Source organism: Triticum aestivum, unplaced genomic scaffold (assembly GCF_018294505.1).
Source record: "Triticum aestivum cultivar Chinese Spring unplaced genomic scaffold, IWGSC CS RefSeq v2.1 scaffold215772, whole genome shotgun sequence".
NCBI classification, from domain to species: Eukaryota; Viridiplantae; Streptophyta; class Magnoliopsida; order Poales; family Poaceae; genus Triticum; species Triticum aestivum.
The window spans coordinates 1-8,064 of NW_025233461.1; the positions used below are offsets into that span (position 1 = coordinate 1).

General features: G+C 45.4%; 1 pseudogene; it reads right to left on the reverse strand.

Moving 5' to 3' along the window:
* Positions 1-4,052: 4,052 nt before the first annotated feature.
* On the reverse strand, positions 4,053-8,051 carry LOC123176074 (uncharacterized; annotated as a pseudogene).
* Positions 8,052-8,064: the final 13 nt, after the last annotated feature.

Sequence of the window (8,064 nt, forward strand, 5' to 3'; positions counted from 1 at the left end):
CCCCCCCCCTTCCCTAGTTGGAGTAGGAGAGGAAGGGAGGAGGAGAGAGGGAGGAAGGAAAGGGGGCCCGGCCCCCTCCCAATTCGGATTGGGCTTGGGGGGCGCGCCCCCTCCTAGGCCGCCTCCTCCTCTCTCCCACTAAGGCCCATATACTCCCCGGGGGGTTCCGGTAACCCCCCTGTACTCCGGTGAATGCTCGAACTCACCCGGAACCATTCCGATGTCCAAACATAGTCATCCAATATATCGATCTTTATGTCTCGACCATTTCGAGACTCCTCGTCATGTCCGTGATCATATCCAAGACTTCGAACTACCTTCGGTACATCAAAACACATAAACTCATAATACCGATCGTCACCGAACGTTAAGCGTGCGGACCCTACGGGTTCGAGAACTATGTAGATATGACCGAGACTTATCTCCGGTCAATAACCAATAGCGGAACCTGTATGCTCATATTGGTTCCTACATATTCTACGAAGATCTTTATCGGTAAAACCGCATAACAACATATGTTGTTTCCTTTGTCATCGGTATGTTACTTGCCCGAGATTCGATCGTCGGTATCATCTTACCTAGTTCAATCTCATTACCGGCAAGTCTCTTTACTCGTCCCGTAATGCATCATCACGTAACTAACTCATTAGTCACAATGCTTGCAAGGCTTATAGTGATGTGCGTTACCGAGAGGGCCCAGAGATACCTATCTGATACTCAGAGTGACAAATCCTAATCTCGATCTATGCCAACTCAACAAACACCATCGGAGACACCTGTAGAGCATCTTTATAGTCACCCAGTTACGTTGTGACGTTTGATAGCACACTAAGTGTTCCTCCGGTATTCGGGAGTTGCATGATCTCATAGTCATAGGAACATGTATAAGTTATGAAGAAAGCAATAGCAATAAACTAAATGATCAAAGTGCTAAGCTAACGGATGGGTCAAGTCAATCACATCATTCTCTAATGATGTGATCCCGTTTATCAAATGACAACTCTTTGTCCATGGCTAGGAAACTTAACCATCTTTGATTAACGAGTTAGTCAAGTAGAGGCATACTAGTGACACTATGTTTGTCTATGTATTCACACATATAATAAGTTTTCGGTTAATATAGTTCTAGCATAAATAATAAACATTTATCAAATATAAATAACAACTTTATTATTGCCTCTAGGGCATATTTCCTTCACATAGTATCATTGCAATTCGTCTATGGTGTGTCGTGCAGGGGTGGAGCTATGTGTTAGCCTGAGAGGGCCATTGCCCCCCTCCCCCACCCCCACACATCTTTAAACTAAGTTGTGAACAAAAAGTTTATGGGAGGGTTTAGATGAAAAATCTTAATTCTCAACATGATCGTATTGTTTGAACACTGAATACAATATGGATGCATACATGCAACTGCTTTACAATATGTATGCAAAACATGTAGTGTCTAGGTTACAATTTTTTGAATTCAAGGACGTTCTTTGAATGTCATGAAATTTTTTGGAATCCAAGAATAATTTGTCAATTTGAATAACAACTTTTGAATTGATGAACAATTTTGACTGCCTTGACTTTTTTTAATCAAGAACCAGCTTTATGTTTCTTGTATAGCAATGAAACAGCGGCAAGAACCAGCTTTATGTCTCTGTTCCTACTTTCTGTGTCAGTTCCTGTCGTGTAGATGTATTTTTTTAGAAGAAGAAAAATCACTAGCGAGCGTCACAGCAGTGAAAGAAAAATCACAAAGATTTATATACACTTTCCGTAACATTTTTTCTCTCCATTTTTTCTTCATGGTTCAATGTTTTTTTCTCCTTTTTCCTATTTTCAATCTCAACACAAACAGCAGAACGAGAACCAGAAACAGACCTGGAAGAAACAGTTTCCAAACCCAGTCGGGCGCGCGCTACAAAGAAAGAAACAAAGAATAAGTCGGGCGTTATGTTAAAAAAAAATAAGTCGGGCGCGCGCTAGAAAGAAAGAACCGCGCGAGAAAGAAGCATCGCGGCCCAGAAAGCCCGCGAACGAACTCCCCTGTGCGAACTCTCGTCTACTTGACGCAGAAAGCGGTGTATAGGAACTCCCATGCGGGAGGCCAGATCCTATTCGGCGCCCGTTGCGCCCGGTACAGGCATCTGCGCAAACGGGTGCACACCCCCCCTCCTTGGGCGCCCGGTACAGGCATCTGCGCAAACGGGTGCACACCCCCCTCCTTCATGCGTCTTCTTGGGCTCGGCCCATTGTCCCTTCTCTTTTCTCTGTTACAAACCACAAAAATGCAAGCGCGACGGGTGGAATCGAACCCGCAACCTCCTCGTCGTTCACACCATACATTAACCACCCCACCATCCTCAACCCATGTGTCCAAGGACATCTTCTTCACTCTTTTCTTCTCATGCCTCTTTTTCGTTTTTCTTGTGTATTCGGAACGGTTTTGTTCAATGTTTTTTCTTTTGTTCATTTGAATGAAATTTTTTCAAATTGATGAAGTTTTTCCAAAATTGATGAACTTTTTTCAAATTCAATGAACTATTTTGAATTGGATGAACTTTTTTTGAATTGGATGAACTTTTTTTGAAATCAATGAACTTTTTTCCAAAATTGATGAACTTTTTTAAAATTTGATGAACTTTTTCCAATTTTGGTGAACTTTTTTCCAAAATTGATGGATTTTTTTAGATTTGTGAACTATTTTTCAAAATCAATTTTTTGAACTTTTCTCAAATCGATGAACTCTTTTGAAAATCGATACTCTTTTTGAGAATCGATGAACTTTTTGTTCAAAATGAATGAACAATTTTTTAGATTTTCTGGACTTTTTAAAAATTGATGAACATTTTCAAATTTTGTGAACTTTTTTGAAGATTGATGATTTTTTTCGGAAATTCGTGATTCTTTTTAAAATCTGTGGAATTTAAAAAAATGTCACATTTTTGTCAAAAGAAATCGCGTTTTTCTAAAATGATTTCAAATAATTCAAAACCGACGGGCTACAGTGTTGTGTTCTTATGTATCGTGGCGCTGCAATGGTTCATAATTCTGTAGTAGCTGGAGTGGTAATCCAACCTCTTACTAGAGGTAAGGGTCGCGAATTCGATTCCTCAGCAGCGTTGTATTTTTGGAGTTTTCTTTTTCACGCTACTAGTGTATTGCACTGCTTCGTGTTTGTGGGCCTGGCCCATACAAGGACCCGCCTGGGCGCCAGAAACTCCAACCGGCGCTGAAGGCGCCAGTTAGGAGCACGTACGATGACCGCGTACGATGACCAGCCGGATGATGGTAAAACGTACGAAAATTATTGGCCAGACAAAAAGGGCAGGGCCCAAGTGGGAGCGTTGATTGTAGCCTTGATTGTAGCCCAGCTGGACCGAGGCGGGGACCTGGCCCAATCGGGCGACGTACGAAACTTGCTCATGCGGGAGCACGTACGGGTTCCTCTACGGCGGATCTAGTCTTTTGACTTTCGCCGGACAGGGTTTGACCGATGGACCTTTTCATATAGCTACACCCCCGAACACGGTTCCGGTTCAACCCATCCCAAGATTCCCTCCGTATCGACCCGATGTGGCCGTTTCCCCCCTCCGTGACACGGTGGCATCGACGCCCGTGAGAGGGGCACACCCCGGAGCCGTGTGTCGGGTGCTTGCGCCTGCCACCACGCTTCCACACGTGTAGGAGGGCCCACCACAAGACCTGGCGGCATTGCTACCCCCCAGGTACCCCGTCCTGTTTACCCCCGCCGTGACAGGGCGGCAGCGACGTCCGTGAGGGGGCGATCGATATATAATTAAGGTATGTTTTTTTACATAAGGCATATTTAAGTTAATCAAATTCATTTTGAAAACAAAATAAAAATGAGAAAAAATAAAATAGAAAAAAATTAGCACAAATCTATGCCGACGGCATAGCTACGGCCACGGATCGGCAGAGCCCTGGATCGATGACGTGGCATAGGACGCGGATCGATGACGTGGCAAAGGCCATGGGCCAGGCCGGCCGGCGGCATACCTATACCTAAGCCACATGTTTTTATGTGCATATATAATCTGCTTAATATCCTGTGCTATTTGCTGACGGTCTGAAGGAACATACAATCAAGTAAAACTGCTGATAATGAAAATAAATACAAAATGCCATCTGAAGAGAAGGTATGACTCACAAGCACTCCCGCTGTGGCGGACATAAATTTTCTCGACTGGTATACCATTTGCCATAAACAAATTTGCCAGCTTATGGACTCTCCCATCATCCTTTGAGCATGTGATCTTCACCATTCGAAGATCTTTGCAAGTAAATGATCTTCCCTGTAGTTTGATACCTGTTTCTGATGCCTCTCTGGTATTGAAGTTCTTTTGCAGATAAAAAAGTTGTTGTTAGGCATGTGCTAAAATACTCAAAACTAAAAGATAATCAAGTAAGCATAAGCCCCAAATATGTAATTACACATACAATTTTAAGTTTGAGAAAGAGCTTATGTATATTAGGTGAGTGTTGTAGCAAGAAAATTAATGCATCAAAGTCTGCAGTCATACACCATTCGCCAAGGGACAGGGTCTTCAGGTTGCCAAAATTTGGACATGTATTCAGTTCCCTACTCAGAACCACCTACATATTGCACATAAAATGAGTGTTCAACAATTAAACATAGTAATTTGAATCAATTTATATTTTATATATTGAATACAAGAGGTTTATTTAATATGCAGAGATGAAAACAAATACCAACCACGAGAAAGAAATTAAGACATATAATGATGTGTTACCATGATTAGTACCTATTGGTAAAATATGATTCCTCGTTCTTTTCTATAATGTGAAGGGACATTGCCGTTATACTGGTACGCAGACTCAAAATAGTTAATTACACAACGATTTGAACAGTAATCATTTAAAAAGATACACTACTTCAAGAATGTAAAAAATAACAAACAATAATCTGAAATAATATATAATGCTCTCTTGAAGCTTCATACTTCCATATCTCATTGATTTCACCTACTACATTTGATGATGAAAGGAGCTACTACTAATTTCTTGATCTGAACTCTTCTCCAAGCCAACCGTGCCTTTCTAACCAGGTGTTGCTACTTATGTAAGAAATGTGCTCATTGTACATGTGTATTCTGTTGGGAGCAACATAAATTTCTTTTGCAAACATCAGAAAAAAGTTGTTAAGAAAAAAAACAATTATGGCTATTTCAAGGAAATTTTCATATATACTCGAAGATACAGAAAATAGTAAAAGGTGGCGACAGCTATACCTCTCCAGCATCAGTCAACAACTCCAAAGTCCTGGCACTTGAAAGACTCTGAAGAATATAACGGCCACCTAAAATCTTCGCATCATTGCATTCTCTATATCCACCATAGATACTGTCTTTATTGGAAATCAGGCTTTTACCTTTGTAGCCATACTTTGCATCATTTGCAATCTCACTGTATGCATAGGTATTGTCATCGCTGTCGATATCACCACCATAATCATAATTATCCTTGTGACGATCATGCCTGTAAATTCCTTCAGCAAAACCATGTCCATATCCAAACCTTATAAAATCATCATATCCAACACCATCACTCAAGGAAGACTCATCATGAATCTTCGAGCTCTTTGTCCAATCATTATCGTCGCTATCATCCCCGTCATCATCAGTAGTTCCATCACAATAATCTTCATCACTGATGTATTCATTATCATCACCCAAGGAAAAGTCATCAAGTATGATAGTAGCTGTGACAAGTGACCCCAAATTCTTGAATGATGGGACTCGGACGTAAGGTGTGATGAGGTGTAGAAGTAGGAGGTTCGAAGCAGCAATGGAGAAGGCGCAACTGATTTCGCATTCGAGCATGATTAAAGTCTTCAAAGAGGCGGACACAATCCTAGGGCCCGCCACCAAGCAATCCTTCAGACCTAGTACTTCCAAAGACGTGCAACTAGAAGAAAGCTGCCTGAGGATCCTGTAGTCGAGCATGGCATACAACAACTTCAAGACCTTGAGGTGGCAAGAGATGAACGACACGCGGTCCAACGACGCGATCTCCGAACAACGCCCGGTGAGATGGATAACCCGCGTGTTGCGCTTGATGGCGGCCCTCATCCACACGCTGGCGTCGTCATCGGTGAAGCCTGCTTCTTGGTCGCTCGACCGCAGGCGGAGCATGACCACGGGGGCTGACGCTTCACGTAGGAGGAAGAGCCGGTGCACGAAGTCGCGGAACTTTTCAGGCGGGTCGCCGTAGCGGCCAGTGGAGAGGCGCACGCGGAGATCAACGCAGGGCGCGGACGCCCAAAGGTGGCGCCACCGCCGCGCGAGCACGCAGGTGCGGACCACCTCCCACGCCTTCAAGAATGACATGATGTGGTGCAGGAGCTCGTCCGGGAGGGCGCTGAGGCGGTCGCGCTTGGCGGCAGCCCGCGGCGCCGCGGTGGCCCGGGCGCTGGGTGGTGCTCCGGTGCATTTCGTCGAGCCGAAGATCTGCATGCAGGTTTAGCGAGACCACGGGGCTCAGCCTTGTCAGTGAGGATTTTGAAATCTCTGGGGGAAAGAAATGATGGAACGGAACATAACATACCAAGAGAGACTGTTTGAGATGGCCGAAACTGAATTCCGCCAAGAGACACTCACGTACACAAGAGCTAGCAGAAGCACTTGATCGGTTCCTGTACAAGCATGCACTAGTACATGAGCCTGACTTGTAGTACGAAGTTGAAGGTTTTTAAACCTTCATCAAAGGATATGGAGTGCATTGCCGTTTGTTAAGGAAACTGACACAAACAAACTGCGGAGTGGAATGTCACAAATTCTCCAAATCCACTACCCAAAATAGTAATAAAATGATTGTACATAGGGGCGGCGTTGCCGGAAAGGAAAGCAGGGGAGAAGTGGCCACCTTGCAGCTTGGGCGCGGACGGGGTGAGCTCATCCACGTCGTAGATGTGCCGGAGGCGGGCACGGTGAACGTCATGCGGTGCCTCGAAGGCACCTACGCCGGCGGGGCCCAGCCCCGCCGTGGAGCTCACCGTGGCGACGACGGTCAGTTGCCGCTCGGAGATGTGGGGCGCGATGTCCGATGGCGGCCTTGAGTCGGAGTAGCGGGGGAATGGAAGGGATGCGCTTGGCACCGGATCTGGAGCGCCGCCGCGAAGCAACAAGGGAGATGGTCAGATGGGACTATCACGGGAGCAAATCCTGAAATAAGAACCGTGGGCGCCCCTGCGCTCTAGAGCTTGGGCACTCTCGGTCGTCGGATCGATTTCTTGATGCGTTTTCGACCATTCGATCTCGCTCCCGGAAGACCTCGACCGTCGGATCAAACCAAAAACACTGCCGCAATTAGTGTTGTGCCCTCCAACGTGCCACCGCCTGTTATTTCTATGCCCCACCGAGGGCATTTTCGTCATTTCACGTCTTAGGTCAACACTTGCCCTTTTTCGTTTCGCTGCCTCCTTCCCAATCAGTGCTAGGACTATTACGGGAGCTAATTCGTTAGAAACAAGGGTCCTTTTTGCACAGAAGCGTGCATTTCTGCGTACACATCCGTCCCATTGAATTTGTGCCATCCATCCTCAATCTAGTGGTCCAGCTTCCAGTTTTCTATTTTTGCGACTAAGAGACAGATTCTATAGCAGTCGCCCGACCAATATGGCGACTTTTGACTGAGAATGTCATTTTAGCATACTCGTCATCCAGTCTTCGGCCTGCATTGAAGGGTGCTCCATATTCAACCCTTCAAATAATGTGGGTCATTGGTTTGGAGCATGCGTCCTCCACCAACTGCTCGAGCGGGAGGAAACTTTTGGCTCGGTCTCTTCCTCCCGCGTGCAGCCCGATCAATGCCGTTGTCGTCCGTGCAGTTGCCACTTCCGCCCTGACAATGTTGCAACCACGTATCCACCTGGAAGAGTGCCAACTAATGCTCTTCGTCACGTTCCCCTCCGGCATGTGGCAAATCAGCCCCAATTTCCAGCCGGAACACGCCCATTTCGCGGGTATATGGACCCATTACCTTCGCCATCAGCACCACATTTAACCTCTCTCCCCCATCCCCATCGCCAACACACTC